Below are 17,317 nucleotides of genomic sequence, written 5' to 3'. Positions count from 1 at the left end.
TAGCCCATGTTTTTTGAAATTTTGAAAAAAAAAGTTAGCCTCGTTTCTCATCATTTTGGACCATGGGCTATAGCCCATATCGTACGGCATACTATAGCGCGCCGTTTTTCATCATTTTTGAGGATTTGAAAAAAATGACGAAATGACAAAAACGATGGGTTATAGCCCATGTTTTTTGAAATTTTGGAAAAAAAAGTTAGCCTCGTTTCTCATCATTTTGGACCATGGGCTATAGCCCATATCGTACGGCATACTATAGCGCACCGTTTTTCATCATTTTTGAGGATTTTAAAAAAATGACGAAATGACAAAAACGATGGGTTATAGCCCATGTTTTTTGAAATTTTGAAAAAAAAAGTTAGCCTCGTTTCTCATCATTTTGGACCATGGGCTATAGCCCATATCGTACGGCATACTATAGCGCGCCGTTTTTCATCATTTTTGAGGATTTAAAAAAAATTACGAAATGACAAAAACGATGGGTTATAGCCCATGTTTTTTGAAATTTTGAAAAAAAAAGTTAGCCTCGTTTCTCATCATTTTGGACCATGGGCTATAGCCCATATCGTACGGCATACTATAGCGCGCCGTTTTTCATCATTTTTGAGGATTTGAAAAAAATGACGAAATGACAAAAACGATGGGTTATAGCCCATGTTTTTTGAAATTTTGAAAAAAAAAGTTAGCCTCGTTTCTCATCATTTTGGACCATGGGCTATAGCCCATATCGTACGGCATACTATAGCGCGCCGTTTTTCATCATTTTTGAGGATTTTAAAAAAATTACGAAATGACAAAAACGATGGGTTATAGCCCATGTTTTTTGAAATTTTGAAAAAAAAAGTTAGCCTCGTTTCTCATCATTTTGGACCATGGGCTATAGCCCATATCGTACGGCATACTATAGCGCGCCGTTTTTCATCATTTTTGAGGATTTGAAAAAAATGACGAAATGACAAAAACGATGGGTTATAGCCCATGTTTTTTGAAATTTTGAAAAAAAAAGTTAGCCTCGTTTCTCATCATTTTGGACCATGGGCTATAGCCCATATCGTACGGCATACTATAGCGCGCCGTTTTTCATCATTTTTGAGGATTTGAAAAAAATGACGAAATGACAAAAACGATGGGTTATAGCCCATGTTTTTTGAAATTTTGAAAAAAAAAGTTAGCCTCGTTTCTCATCATTTTGGACCATGGGCTATAGCCCATATCGTACGGCATACTATAGCGCGCCGTTTTTCATCATTTTTGAGGATTTAAAAAAAATGACGAAATGACAAAAACGATGGGTTATAGCCCATGTTTTTTGAAATTTTGAAAAAAAAAGTTAGCCTCGTTTCTCATCATTTTGGACCATGGGCTATAGCCCATATCGTACGGCATACTATAGCGCGCCGTTTTTCATCATTTTTGAGGATTTGAAAAAAATGACGAAATGACAAAAACGATGGGTTATAGCCCATGTTTTTTGAAATTTTGAAAAAAAAAGTTAGCCTCGTTTCTCATCATTTTGGACCATGGGCTATAGCCCATATCGTACGGCATACTATAGCGCGCCGTTTTTCATCATTTTTGAGGATTTGAAAAAAATGACGAAATGACAAAAACGATGGGTTATAGCCCATGTTTTTTGAAATTTTGAAAAAAAAAGTTAGCCTCGTTTCTCATCATTTTGGACCATGGGCTATAGCCCATATCGTACGGCATACTATAGCGCGCCGTTTTTCATCATTTTTGAGGATTTGAAAAAAATGACGAAATGACAAAAACGATGGGTTATAGCCCATGTTTTTTGAAATTTTGAAAAAAAAAGTTAGCCTCGTTTCTCATCATTTTGGACCATGGGCTATAGCCCATATCGTACGGCATACTATAGCGCGCCGTTTTTCATCATTTTTGAGGATTTAAAAAAAATGACGAAATGACAAAAACGATGGGTTATAGCCCATGTTTTTTTAAATTAAAAAGTTAGCCTCGTTTCTCATCATTTTGGACCATGGGCTATAGCCCATATCGTACGGCATACTATAGCGCGCCGTTTTTCATCATTTTTGAGGATTTGAAAAAAATGACAAAATGACAAAAACGATGGGTTATAGCCCATGTTTTTTGAAATTTTGAAAAAAAAAGTTAGCCTCGTTTCTCATCATTTTGGACCATGGGCTATAGCCCATATCGTACGGCATACTATAGCGCGCCGTTTTTCATCATTTTTGAGGATTTGAAAAAAATTACGAAATGACAAAAACGATGGGTTATAGCCCATGTTTTTTGAAATTTTGAAAAAAAAAGTTAGCCTCGTTTCTCATCATTTTGGATCATGGGCTATAGCCCATATCGTACGGCATACTATAGCGCGCCGTTTTTCATCATTTTTGAGGATTTGAAAAAAATGACGAAATGACAAAAACGATGGGTTATAGCCCATGTTTTTTGAAATTTTGAAAAAAAAAGTTAGCCTCGTTTCTCATCATTTTGGACCATGGGCTATAGCCCATATCGTACGGCATACTATAGCGCACTGTTTTTCATCATTTTTGAGGATTTTTAAAAAATGACGAAATGACAAAAACGATGGGTTATAGCCCATGTTTTTTGAAATTTTGAAAAAAAAAGTTAGCCTCGTTTCTCATCATTTTGGACCATGGGCTATAGCCCATATCGTACAGCATACTATAGCGCGCCGTTTTTCATCATTTTTGAGGATTTAAAAAAAATGACGAAATGACAAAAACGATGGGTTATAGCCCATGTTTTTTGAAATTTTGAAAAAAAAAGTTAGCCTCGTTTCTCATCATTTTGGACCATGGGCTATAGCCCATATCGTACGGCATACTATAGCGCGCCGTTTTTCATCATTTTTGAGGATTTAAAAAAAATGACAAAATGACAAAAACGATGGGTTATAGCCCATGTTTTTTGAAATTTTGAAAAAAAAAGTTAGCCTCGTTTCTCATCATTTTGGACCGTGGGCTATAGCCCATATCGTACGGCATACTATAGCGCGCCGTTTTTCATCATTTTTGAGGACTTTAAAAAAATGACGAAATGACAAAAACGATGGGTTATAGCCCATGTTTTTTGAAATTTTGAAAAAAAAAGTTAGCCTCGTTTCTCATAATTTTTTGACCATGGGCTATAGCCCATATCGTACGGCATACTATAGCGCGCCGTTTTTCATCATTTTTGAGGATTTAAAAAAAATTACGAAATGACAAAAACGATGGGTTATAGCCCATGTTTTTTGAAATTTCAAAAAAAAAAAGTTAGCCTCGTTTCTCATCATTTTGGACCATGGGCTATAGCCCATATCGTACGGCATACTATAGCGCGCCGTTTTTCATCATTTTTGAGGATTTGAAAAAAAGGACAAAATGACAAAAACGATGGGTTATAGCCCATGTTTTTTGAAATTTTGGAAAAAAAAGTTAGCCTCGTTTCTCATCATTTTGGACCTTGGGCTATAGCCCATATCGTACGGCATACTATAGCGCACCGTTTTTCATCATTTTTGAGGATTTAAAAAAAATGACGAAATGACAAAAACGATGGGTTATAGCCCATGTTTTTTGAAATTTTGAAAAAAAACGTTAGCCTCGTTTCTCATCATTTTGGACCATGGGCTATAGCCCATATCGTACGGCATACTATAGCGCGCCGTTTTTCATCATTTTTGAGGATTTTTAAAAAATGACGAAATGACAAAAACGATGGGTTATAGCCCATGTTTTTTGAAATTTTGAAAAAAAAAGTTAGCCTCGTTTCTCATCATTTTGGACCATGGGCTATAGCCCATATCGTACGGCATGCTATAGCGCGCCGTTTTTCATCATTTTTGAGGATTTAAAAAAAATGACAAAATGACAAAAACGATGGGTTATAGCCCATGTTTTTTGAAATTTCAAAAAAAAAAAGTTAGCCTCGTTTCTCATCATTTTGGACCATGGGCTATAGCCCATATCGTACGGCATACTATAGCGCGCCGTTTTTCATCATTTTTGAGGATTTGAAAAAAAGGACAAAATGACAAAAACGATGGGTTATAGCCCATGTTTTTTGAAATTTTGGAAAAAAAAGTTAGCCTCGTTTCTCATCATTTTGGACCATGGGCTATAGCCCATATCGTACGGCATACTATAGCGCACCGTTTTTCATCATTTTTGAGGATTTTTAAAAAATGACGAAATGACAAAAACGATGGGTTATAGCCCATGTTTTTTGAAATTTTGAAAAAAAAAGTTAGCCTCGTTTCTCATCATTTTGGACCATGGGCTATAGCCCATATCGTACGGCATACTATAGCGCGCCGTTTTTCATCATTTTTGAGGATTTGAAAAAAATGACGAAATGACAAAAACGATGGGTTATAGCCCATGTTTTTTGACTACTCCTCCATCATGCACTACGGTAAAACGGCCTTCTCTATCCAGTCCGGCAAAGACAGCATCACCCCCTTCCCAAACGCCAACGTGCAGATCGGCCAGAGAGACGGCATGTCTGATATCGACATCCTGAGGATTAACAAGCTGTACGAATGCAAAGACTTCCTTGAGCAAAGGGAAATCGCGAAACAGGGAAACCTGGACAAGAAAAAAGCAGAAAAGGCTGAATCAAATTCCATGTCCAGATTGTTTGATTTGTCTCTCTGATCACATTTCTCATACTGTACACTGTGTCTGATACTGTACTTACATTGAAACAAATCTACTGCAATGTGAGCTGACCTCTCTTCTACCTCATATAGCTTTCTCTCAACAAGTCACTATAATAAAGTTTGGTTCATAGACTTTACAAAGTGTAATTGTGTCATATTATTCGTATTCCTGAGACCAACAAATTATTAATATATCTTGTCTAACTCCTGAATACTGTTCATTTGATATAAAATCAATTATACCAATATAATAATAATATATAGTATATATATATATATATATATATATATGTATCCACATACATATACCTACTCTCAAAATCACAGAAATGGACAGCATTTTTTTAAACATTCTGAATGTATTCAACCACATCTCTAAAGCATGACATAGAGACGAGTTACAGTAGTAGGTACAGTATATTCCGAAAATAACAGATCTGCAGATCACAGTCCATCAAATCCACTAGAGCTGGATAGAATACTCACATTCTGTACCAATACTGCAATATATAGTAGGCCTACTCTGTTACGTAAAAGTCTGGAATTAAAAAATGAGTAGGTACAAAAGTATTGACAACAAACTGTAGGCCTACTTAAAGTAGCAAAAGTACTCATTACTCATTACATTATGCAGAATGTTCCGTTTCAAGTTTTCAAATATATAAAAGAATCTTTTGAAAATAGCAGATCTACAAGCTCACAATGTGTTGCATCTTTTTGAGCTTTTATGTCAGTTTGTTTAGGCCTACTGTTGAGTGAGAAAACAATGTTGCATTTTAGGGAAAAAGAGTTGAAGATACAGGCAGACTTCTACTGAAAAAACACTAGAATTTTATAACCATCAAAATAAATAGGACTATTCAACATCAACACTAACTAAATATCACAGCACATTTTAGATATTTCATTAGAAAGGAACTTGTAACTATATTATGTATTACTGTTGTATTGGTAGACACTATTAAAAGTGGGTTTCAGGTGTGGTAATCTGAACACAGCCGTCTTTACAGATTGGAGAATTACAGTACAAAGGGAAAGTAGAAAAATTCTACATAGGCCGCCGCCTACTGTGAAATAAACATTTCAACAGTCAATCAATTAAAATGTGTAAAAAATATGTCACACCCCCCGCCCCTTTTCCTTATTTCTCTCTCAAACTGGCAACACTGATGAATCAGCAGCCAATCAGAGCATTGCCAGTGCCACCTGTCACTGTGTTTGTTTGTAATTCTCACACGGTAGTTAGCAGCGTCTTCGAGAGTTTGTTACTTTGGTCATCTTCTAACAACATCTCCGCAGAGTTCCTCTCCTCAGAGTTCGGCTCCATAGCCCACTGTCCGTACCTCCGTTTATTATTTCAGAAGATATAGCAACTGTTTATGATGGCGGAGGAATCGGCAGTAAAGGTCTGCATCCGTGTCAACCAACATTAACAAACCGACTGTACACTATAACAACTCGTTGCCGGCGCTAGCTGCTTTCAGTGTTTAATGGGAACTATTAAGTACACCTTTTACTTTTCACAGAAACAACTTGAACTGTGCCAGTTATTTTAAGTTTATTTTTTTTGAAGTTCAAGTTAGCTAGCGGCTAGCATGCTATCATTAGCCTTTATTCAAGACTCCGAGACGTTCTTGATCCACGTTTGGTTCAGTAAACTGACCAAGAGTATTGAACTCTTGATTGAATACTTTTAATTTGGACGGCAGTGTGACAGCACGATGTACAGTCGGACATTTGAAATAAAACGGGTGACACAAACGTCCTACAGCAACTCGTTTCCATTGTGGACCTATGTATTTTGTCATTCACCTGTCTTAGCCCTGAAATTAGATTAAAATCATCTAAAGTCTAGTCTAAATCATTCAATTATTTACTCTAAATCTTAGGCTTAGGATAGTAGTGGCTTATGTACAGTGGTTCAACCGTTGTCAAACATGCCAGACAAGGAATCGGATCTCCAAATGTATATGTGCAGGGCCAGGGCTTGTGAAAGTAATTAGATGATCCATGCTTGGATGCCCCGCCCCATACATCCTATTGACTCTGCACTATCTAGCCTTATCTGCATGGCAATAACCAACATTGGTTACAGGGTGAGAGACAGACACCATCCTACCACACTGGATTTGTTATAAAGAATACAAATATACATACATACGCATGTTAAATGTATATCCACCTGCTGACATTTAATATCTTCCATCTTCCATTCCCACAACAATATATACAGAAGAACATGGCATATTTTGGACATGGTTCTAATGGTGATTAATTCATTTTGAAGCTGTGATTAATCTGATTTAAATGTGTAATTTGACAGCCCTAATTCAAACATTTATTCACCAAATTAACTTAGTTAGTTGATTTAAAATGAATGTGTTGTGTGTGCTCGTGCTCTGGACAAGTGACTTTTGTGTCCGGACAAGTGACAGGGGAAATTGCCTCAAATTTAATGCCAAGCTCTGATGTGTATTTGGTGCGGACCCGATCCGAAAATATTTGGTGCAAGACTGGCCCCAAACAAGTTGTTCAAATTGTGTCACATTTTGCATGTGTTGTGAGCTTGTAAGTTAGATTGCTATTTCCAAATGGCTGATATTTTGTTGCATTCTGAAATATCGTTTCTGCTATGTTTCACCAGGGAAGAGGCAACAGCTAAAGAAGGCACCAAGCCGATAAATCCGTGCAGAACTGCGTTGATGCGACAAAGTGTTTTAACTTTGGTATGTTTTAACTAAGCCATACCTATATTGTGCATTGTCAAATTAAGCAGAGCCAAGGTAGAAGATATGCTAGCTCTGGTCCATACACGGCTCTAAAGCCTTTGCATTAGAGCTATGCTACTCTCGTCAATATATTTTCAATATCTGTAGAGTGCAGTGCAGCGGAGTAACTAAAAGTAGTTTTCTTCCGGTGAGAAAAAAAATCCCATTCTGGACAGCGTGCATTTTATAAGTGTGGTGGCATTAGAGTTATGGAGTATGGACCAGAGCTAAGGATATGCTCAGCTGCATGTTACCAACTTACCATTATGTTTTGTCAGTCTGATGTAGTCTTAAATGTCAGCCTTCTGAAACTTAAACCCATCCAGACTTTTAAAGCATTTAATCCCCCCAAAATGCCTGTTTCCAGCATTCCTCCCTCGCCCTGCTACCACAACTTAGTTTGTGGTGGTGGTGGTGGCGGCTCAGGGTTAATGTGGCTGGATGGTAACCGCAAGGTTGCCAGTTCGAACCCGGGTGTCAAGTGTCCTTGAGCAAGCTGAACCCCTAATTGCTCCAGATGTGCTAGTTGGTGCCTTGCATGGTTTCTTCCGCCATCGGTGTATGTGTGGGTGAATGTAATGCACGGTCTATGTACAGGCGTCTTATAAATGCACCATTTGTTGCTTCATGAGCCAAAAGCCTGTGCTTTTTGGTAGGAATTCCAAAGTAGACATAAATGTCTGCTTGCCTTGAATTTATTATGGTATTTTATTTGTTCACCCATTTGTAGAAACTGTTTTATTATCCCAAAGGAAATTCCTGTTGGAACTGGCAGCCGTGTCTAGTCTAGCAATCTTCTGTGTGATCACTCTGTAGTGTGTATATATCTAAATCTAGCATCATGATTTCTCTTAATCCCTAGTAGTAAAAGTGTTGAATAAACAAACGACTGCTTGTTGTGCTTAACCCTTTATCCTTTTTTATCTAGCACTTATCTTTCTTATTTATGTTCTTAAAGTTGGTTCATCACCTTTCTTTCTTTCTAAAGCAACTTTGGGTATTTAGAAAAGCGCTATATAACTCTGAGCTATTATTGATGTTTTTTGTATTTTAGTTACTGTATATTTTAGGCAAATGTCAATGATTCTATTTGAATAGCCATAGTTTTATTATAATAAGTAATCAAGTGTTTGTCTTACTAACTTCTCTGATGTATTCAACAGATCGTGTGTTTGGAGCTAACGAATCAACTGCTCAGCTCTATCACGATATCGCGATGCCTCTGGTTGCATCTGCGGTTCAAGGATACAATGGTATGTGTGTGGGGGGGAAAGGCATATTGAGATCTGCCTCACAAAACCCTACACTGTTTGTTGTTTAACCCCCAAGTTAGCCCCAACCTAGAACCCACTTACAAAAAGTATATAATGCTTATATATTTCTGTCCATATTGTCTTATCACTAGGAACCATATTTTCTTATGGGCAGACCTCGTCTGGCAAGACATTTACCATGATGGGCAGTGACGGTACACCAGGAGTGATACCCCTGGCCATGGAAGATGTCTGGAAGACTATCAAGATCAAGGTGAAAAGTCTTTCATATAATATTAGAAATGGTGTTCTAATCTTGGGTTGTTATCAGTACACTGGTGCAAACCTCATTGATGTTAATCAAAAATGAATGGTTTCTCTTCATTGTAGTATCTTTTTTTTTTTTTTTTGTCAAATATGTTTTTATTGAACAGATAAATTATTACAAACATTATAATATGAAATACTTTTTTTATGAAACAAAATGAAAGAAAAGATAAAGACAAAAAAGATAAAGAAATCCCTTAACCCTCCCACCCATACTGCTCAGTGACATTGCATACTATAATAATAAGATGATAGAAATCTCGTGGAAAACATCTGAAAAGAAAATGGCGTACAGTCAACCATATCAATGGTATCCTGTCTATTAATCGTTTCTACTCAGGTAATGGACAAGGGGCAGCCAAATCTTCATTGTAGTATCCTAAGAAGGAGTTCCTTCTCAGGGTATCCTATATGGAGATCTATAATGAGACGGTAGCTGATTTGCTGGTCGATAACTGGAAGAGGAAGCCGTTGGAAGTCCGTGAGGACTCCCATGTAAGTGGCATAGATTCATTTTAGCTTTTGTTTGCAAAGAGATGTGCATTGTTTTGTGTTGCGTTAACTTGTGTATTCGCAAATCCATTGTCTTGACAGAAAACCGTGTATGTGGCTGATCTGACTGAGGAACTAGTGATAAACCCTGCTCAAGCCCTGGCCTGGATTAGAAAAGGAGAAAGTGAGAGGTCTTAACAAAAGTAAAGACTATTCTTTGCACAGCTGTTGAAACAGAATTTAATTTGTATGTGTTTTACTCAACTCATCTGTGCAGAAAACCGGCATTATGAAAAGACAAAAATTAACCAGCGGAGCAGTCGGTCACACACCATTTTCCGCATGGTAAGCCAAATTGTGCCTGGGGAATTCCTAACAAATTTAAAAATCTGACAAAATTCAAACATCTCAAAATATTGCATCAAAAGCATAACATTGATATATTCAACGTAATACTTATATGCATCATGCAATATAACATAATGGACTCCGTTTTGTAATTCAGCCTGGTCAAACGAGCATAATTTGATTTCTTAGGTGCGCGCTTCATTGAGGCGTGTAACATCAATAAAAGTCTCTTCACGCTTGGACAAGTAATCAAAAAGCTCTCTGAGGAGAACCAGCGGTGAGTGAACGACTCTCACGTTTTATTCTAGTGGGGGGAAAGCACGCTTTCCTTGTCTGTTTGGGCCGACAATATTCCCCTTTACATGATGCTCTCCTTTACTTTGTTCCCTTCAGGCGATGTGCTTTAAGTTTATATACGACCTGACAGGACCTGATTTGACTGAGGGGCTGCCATTGGATTTTTTTAAAATTGATATATTTGTTCGTTTTGGAATATGACTTCTAGAGTAATGACTTTCAGTAAATGGCGAGTTGAGAAAACCAGTTTGAGCTACATCTGCCTGTGCTTTACTCATTTTGGATAAAAAAATAAATGTCGTTTTTCTCCTCTGGTGAAAAGCTGCATCATGGCAGCCACTCAGTCAAATCTGGTCACATATGTTCAGATACTTGGATAGCTCCATAACCGCCCTACTGATGGTTTTATCATTAAATTAAAGAAGAATTGTTTCTGTAAATTATGCTCTTTCCACACAGTGGCTTCACAAACTACAGAGACAGCAAACTCACCCGCATCCTCCAGAACTCCTTGGGTGGAAACGCCAAAACGGTTATCATTTGTACCATCACTCCTGCAACACTGGATGAAACCCTCAGCACCCTTCAGGTGGGTGGAATCCTTTACTGTGTGCCCTCGAAGGAGGCAGGACTGCAATGCTCTATACTAGTGGCTTGGTGACAAATTCATTTTCAACTTCTGTATGAGGAGTTGCATCATACCTGTATCTGTCATTATATGTTTTGTAGTTTGTGCATACTGTTCGTCGCTCATAACCTGCCCAAACTTGGGTTGGGGATGTGCATGTTGCCCTTTTCTTGTAGCCTCACTTCACCTGTACTTTTATTTTTATTATTTAGTTCGCTAGTACAGCAAAATGCATGAAGAACGATCCTCACGTCACAGAGGTTTCTGATGATGGGGCCCTGCTGAAGAGGTATCGCAATGAGATCGTTGACCTGAAGCCACGGCTTCAGGAGGCAAGTAACATTTTTCTGGGATTGGAGATGATGGATGATAAAAAACAATCATTGTTTACATCCTTGCGCTATTTTATATTTATAGGTCTTGCATAATGCAGAACAATCGAACAAATTGTTTTCATTCTTGAGGCATTGTTGCAACATCACTAATAATAAACATACATTTTTACAACAAGAAAACGATAAGTGTGACCGTTGTCTTAGCTGCTTGAAGGTGCTGTGCACAATGATCTTACCCCTAAGTTATAAAGGAATCTATTAAACTTTATTGTATAACCCAATTTTCCCCCCAAAATGGCAAAGTAAGATGGTATCCATTGGCCAATCGTACAATTGACAATTTCAGCATTTAGCAGACTCTTTTAATCCAGAGTAAAAAGTAGTTATCATGAAACATGCGTAAGCTAAGAACGTAACAGTGGAATATTTATATAATGACACTACATATGTATAGCATAGTACAGTATATACTGTATGTACTATGAAGTGCTATCACTACATGCAATGCAATTCTAGTGCTGTCTACATAACATGCTATAATTCTGTATCAAATGCTATCTAATTCTACAAAAAGCAGCTAAACAGTCATTGTGGGCGGTCAGAAGAATGAGGAGATGTCTATGAACTTTAATGCTTGAAGGCCGTTTTATGTTTGTCATTTAATTAACTACAGTACATGCTCTTGTAGGCTGTTCCACACCCGGACAGCAGTGTTGACCTGTGTGCAAATTAATTGACCTCTCCCATGGCAGGTTTCATCAGTTACCCAGACGACAGCAACGGAGAAAGAGTCCCTGTTTCTACTCCTACAGGAGAAGGAACAGCTCCGCATAGAACAGACTGACAAGATCCGCAACCTCACTAGACTCCTTGTCACCAGTACATCTTTTGTCGCCAGTAATAAGGTACAACCGGCACAAGATCCAAAATTGGGAGGACCATGGAAACGCTCGTATTTACGTTTTTTAAATGACATATGCATTATAATGCCTCTTATCCGCATGCACAATTTGAGTCTCGTTGGGAAAGTCATTATGAGTCGTCTTTTTGCCCAGAGATGAACCAAAACTCTTTTTCCAGCTTTGGAGACAGGTGAATTGCGAGCGAGGGCGCTCAATGCGCGCGATGCGAGCAGTGACTCTTTGGCTTAAACAACGATATAGCGGAGAGAAAGGCATGCTTGGATTGGTCTCATTTATTTTAAACAATAAGCTACAACTGTTGCAGGCTTGCAGCCTTCATGAAAGCAGTGACGCACAAATAATTAGGCTTAATAAAACATCCGACCGTAACAAGTCAACTGCCTGAAACAGGCATTACCTCTCCATCAAATAAAAATATATATAATCCAAACTCCTCTGTCAATTGTAAACGAACGGTAACATGAATGAACTTTTCAAGCCTGACACTTGTCAGAAATAAAATCAACCACGGTTGATTTGATTGATCATAAAGTTAATGTGACTGTGAGGATGGGAAAAAATATATAAACTTCACAGATTATAGATCACTTGGAATTATAACAATCTGAGTATTGCCTGAATAATGCCACTAGTGAAATCCCATTTTTTTATCGACATGCGATGCCGATGGAGAAATCCCACATAGTTAAATGTACCTCATAGTCATGCTGCATGCGCTGTTGGTCGATGAAGAATTATAATCCAAGGTTTGTCAATCATATTATGGTTTATGGTTGAAAGTAAACCATAATATTAAAGTAAACTCTAAGAAGAGATCTGCAGACTGCAGTGCAGAATGCATGCAGCTCCGCTTGCTAATTGAGTTGACATTTGCGCAACTTCACTGCATTACAGTAATTAGTTATTTGCCAGCACCTGCTCCAATATAGGCCTAAATCAAACTTTATTTATATAGCACATTTAAAACAATAAAAGCTGACCAAAGTGCTGTAGGCCTACAGGCTGAAACAAGTGGAGCATCGCATCACCATCGGCGCACAAAAAAAAGCATAATTAAAAGACAAAACACAGGCAAATAGTATAGGCTACATAATTACAATAATACGATCAGGTGCAATTAAATGCCAAAGAGAAAAGGTGTTTTGGTCTGTAGGAGCAAAAACAATCAGTTCTTCGGTGCACTGAGCGCACTCACCATGTGAATCCAAGCAGCGCAATGGCTCATCGATAAAAGTTGAGATTTTATAGTGGCATTATTCAGGCAATACTCAACAGATTGTTATAATTCCAAGTGATCTATAATCTGTGAAGTTTATATTTTCATTTTCGTGTAAGTAATGTTTTTATATGACTTATCAAACATGGTAGCCTATATTTAATGTCCACTGAGCTGTGGTGCATGCGCTTGCCTTCCTTGTTAACACGGGGAAAGAGGAGGCGTTGCGAGGTGCAAGCATGGCTCGCGGACCAAATGGGGCCGTCTCGCGGACCAAAAGCGGCCGCTTTTTTTTAATGACTATTCGATTCAAAATTTAAAAATCGATTCCCGTGCGTATCGATTGAACGTCGATTAATCGATTTTTTTGGGTCAGCCCTAGCGGAGACCGACCAGAAGGAGGAAGCGGAGAGTCGGCTCAAGGCGGAGAACGACCAGAAGCAAGGACTGTATAAAGAGGACAGGAAGCGAAGACCGTAAGGGCGCCGCCATGTTGATCACATGGTGCTCCATGGAAGGAAAGAAACATGCGCAGTTGAGACCAAGAAGTTGGACATGCATATGGCACAAATGGCCCAGCAGATGGTGTGAGGTGATTAAAGACCTTGCTGAAAGTAGGGACGCTTGTTATTTCTCACTCTTCTGCCAGCCTATATGCTGAAGCCAGCTTGGCTCAGTGCTCACCATGAACGGACTGATCAACAGGCAAAAGTTGAAAACCACTGTATTACATACAAATTATATAGATATAATATAGTTGCACTGATCATGACACGGCTGTCTCAGTCAGTCCGTTCATGGTGAGCACTGAGCCAAGCTGGCTTCAGCATATAGGCTGGCAGAAGAGTGAGATACAAGCGTCCCTACTTTCAGCAAGGTCTTTAATCACCTCACGCCATCTGCTGGGCCATTTGTGCCATATGCATGTCCAACTTCCTGGTCTCAACTGCGCATGTTCTTTCCTTCCATGGAGCACCATGTGATCAACATGGCGGCGCCCTTGCGGTCTTCGCTTCCTGTCCTCTTTATACAGTCCTTGCTTCTGGTCGTTCTCCGCCTTGAGCCGACTCTCCGCTTCCTCCTTCTGGTCGGTCTCCGCTAGGGCTGACGCTATACGTTCTGATGATACCATGCAGCTGTTTGACAGCCTGGTTTCTAATCAGGTAATGTAACGTAATTGGTCAACTTTTGAATGAACCAGACAAAAAAATGTTTCCTCCTGACTAGGATCGCTACGATTGTTAAACCAACACCTGTTAATTACATGCTGCTTAATAGTCAGAATAACTTTGAGGAGAGACCTGGAAGAGTTTAACTCTCTAGAAAAAGACGCGCATGAGGTTAAGCTTAATAATGAGAACCTACATCAACTAACGGTGTCAAACGGTGTCATACAGAAAAAGCCCATCTATAAGCTTGCATCATGATGCAATGAACTTGTAGATCTGCTATCTTCAGTGTTTTAAAATGAAACAATTAACGTGTATAATATCAATTTGTTTCTTTCCTCCACATTAAGCTCGTTTTGTAAATGGTTGTTGATCAACCATTCAATGATATGTGATTTCAAGCCATAAAATGATGTTCTGTGACGCTCACTCACTATACTTGCGTGCTCTCAAGGAAGAAATGTCCCTCTTCAGCTCTTGCTGAGTACAAATGCCAGGAGTTTGAGGCAAGTCCTCTTTCCACAAACGACACATGGGTCACCGGTCTGACTCTGCATTTGCTTGTTAACCTGCACTCTGGTACACAGTAAGTGAGCACATACTCTGAACTTTTCTATACATTTCCTTTATTTATTTTTGTACTATCTGTTTTGTCTTCTGTCTGTGTTTTAGTTGGCACACTAATCAGACTGTATCTCTGAAACTGAACAAAGAGATCATTAGGACTAATTGCTATCAACTGAGCCATCAACAACAGCTCATTTGAACTATTCGCTCCACCTACATTTGTAGAAAATCTCTTTCCAGCCCTATATATAGGGCCCACTTTCACATACACTCTGACTACCGGTCTGACTCTGCATTTGCTTGTTAACCTGCACTCTGGTACACAGTAAGTGAGCACATACTCCGAACCTTTTCTATACATTTCCTTTCTTTATTTTTGTAAAAAATCACATGGGCCATTCTGCGCAGTCAAAATATCAGTCTGAATGAGAGAGATGTGAGTTACCAGTGTACACACACCTAGTTATGACTTTAGACATTGTATGTGTATAATCGGCGTGGGAATATGTGATCTCATATTTGTATTTCGCTGATGTAATTGCCATTATTGAACAAAAGTACTAGTGTTATGTCCTATGGAACCTGTTTTCCAGGTGGCACAAACTGCCAATTATGAGAAGATGGAGGCTGGGGTCAGTGGCCTGCACCACCAGATGGAGACTGAGAAATCACGCTACAAGAAGATGCAGGCTGACCTCCAGAGAGAACTGAACATGGCCTTCGAGGAGAACACATAACTCACCACTCTGTTGAATGGCAAAGTCCCCAAAAGTAAGTGTTATTTTGCCAAGGAAGACACCACAATTTGTTTTAACCTTGTGGTTATAATAACCCTCATGTTTTGGCCTATAACTCTGCAACCATAAGTGGATTGTATTTCTTAAAAACTGTTTGCTGTTACTCCTACAGATTTTGTCAACACTCTCAACACATTATCTCTACAGTATGTTAAACAACTTGCATAATTCAGATTTATCATGTTTCATAACTTATTTCTTTCCAAAGTTTGCGGGAAGGGCCTACTCTACAAATTATATATTTATTTTTACTCCAGACCAGTAGCATGTTAAATTAACCACTGCAGTACTATCTATGGAGTCTGGACAAAATAAAGTACCGTAATTAATGATATTTTTCCCAGACCTCATTGACAGCATGACCCTTGAGAGAGAGGTGACTAACCTCAAGAAGGAGCTGACTGTTTGCCATGACAAAGAGGGAGAACTCCAAGCTCAGCTGAAGGAGTTGTCACCACTACAGCATCTTCCAGACAAAGTGGATAATTTGTTGAAACAGGTGAGGTTACGCTGCGGTAGCCAACACTAAAAAATAAAAGTTATTCAAATAATTGTTTTACATTTGATCAATGTCATTTATGTAAAACATTTTAATGTACCATTTATAACTTGAGAACATGCTTTTCTTTGTTGCTACCAAACAATTTCAAATAATGGTTAGAAGCTGTTTTTCAACAACCAAAAGTGTCAAATAATGTTTTAGGAGCTGTTTCTCAATAACCAAAAGTGTAAAATAATGTTTTAGGAGCTGTTTCTCAACAACCAAAGTGTCAAATAATGGTTAGAAGCTGTTTTTCAACAACCAAAAGTGTCAAATAATGTTTTAGGAGCTGTTTCTCAATAACCAAAAGTGTAAAATAATGTTTTAGGAGCTGTTTCTCAACAACCAAAGTGTCAAATAATGGTTAGAAGCTGTTTTTCAACAACCAAAAGTGTCAAATAATGTTTTAGGAGCTGTTTCTCAACAACCAAAGTGTCAAATAATGGTTAGAAGCTGTTTTTCAACAACCAAAAGTGTCAAATAATGTTTTAGGAGCTGTTTCTCAATAACCAAAAGTGTAAAATAATGTTTTAGGAGCTTTTCTCAACAACCAAAGTGTCAAATAATGGTTAGAAACTGTTTTTCAATAACCAAAAGTGTCAAATAATGTTTTAGGAGCTGTTTCTCAATAACCAAAAGTGTAAAATAATGTTTTAGGATCTGTTTCTCAACAACCAAAGTGTCAAATAATGGTTAGAAGCTGTTTTTCAACAACCAAAAGTGTCAAATAATGTTTTAGGAGCTGTTTCTCAATAACCAAAAGTGTAAAATAATGTTCTAGGAGCTGTTTCTCAACAACCAAAGTGTCAAATAATGGTTAGAAGCTGTTTTTCAACAACCAAAAGTGTCAAATAATGTTTTAGGAGCTGTTTCTCAATAACCAAAAGTGTCAAATAATGTTTTAGGAGCTGTTTCTCAACAACCAAAGTGTCAAATAATGGTTAGAAGCTGTTTTTCAACAACCAAAAGTGTCAAATAATGTTTTAGGAGCTGTTTCTC

At 38.2% G+C, this 17,317-nt stretch overlaps 1 pseudogene across 1 annotated transcript; it reads left to right on the top strand.

Moving 5' to 3' along the window:
• The first annotated feature begins 8,575 nt into the window (after positions 1-8,575).
• LOC308312301 (centromere-associated protein E-like) lies at positions 8,576-16,306 on the top strand (annotated as a pseudogene). Its single transcript has 13 exons — positions 8,576-8,678; positions 8,831-8,952; positions 9,381-9,500; positions 9,600-9,681; positions 9,775-9,854; positions 10,003-10,122; positions 10,602-10,731; positions 10,983-11,102; positions 11,858-12,002; positions 13,621-13,720; positions 14,278-14,407; positions 15,574-15,751; positions 16,122-16,306. The product of its transcript is annotated as a centromere-associated protein E-like (transcript).
• Positions 16,307-17,317: the final 1,011 nt, after the last annotated feature.

This window comes from Protomyctophum bolini (assembly GCF_963924005.1).
Source record: "Protomyctophum bolini genome assembly, chromosome: 3".
Classification (NCBI taxonomy): Eukaryota; Metazoa; Chordata; class Actinopteri; order Myctophiformes; family Myctophidae; genus Protomyctophum; species Protomyctophum bolini.
The sequence above is the reverse complement of the archived record's forward strand: the minus strand, read 5'-3'. Positions and strand labels throughout refer to the sequence as shown.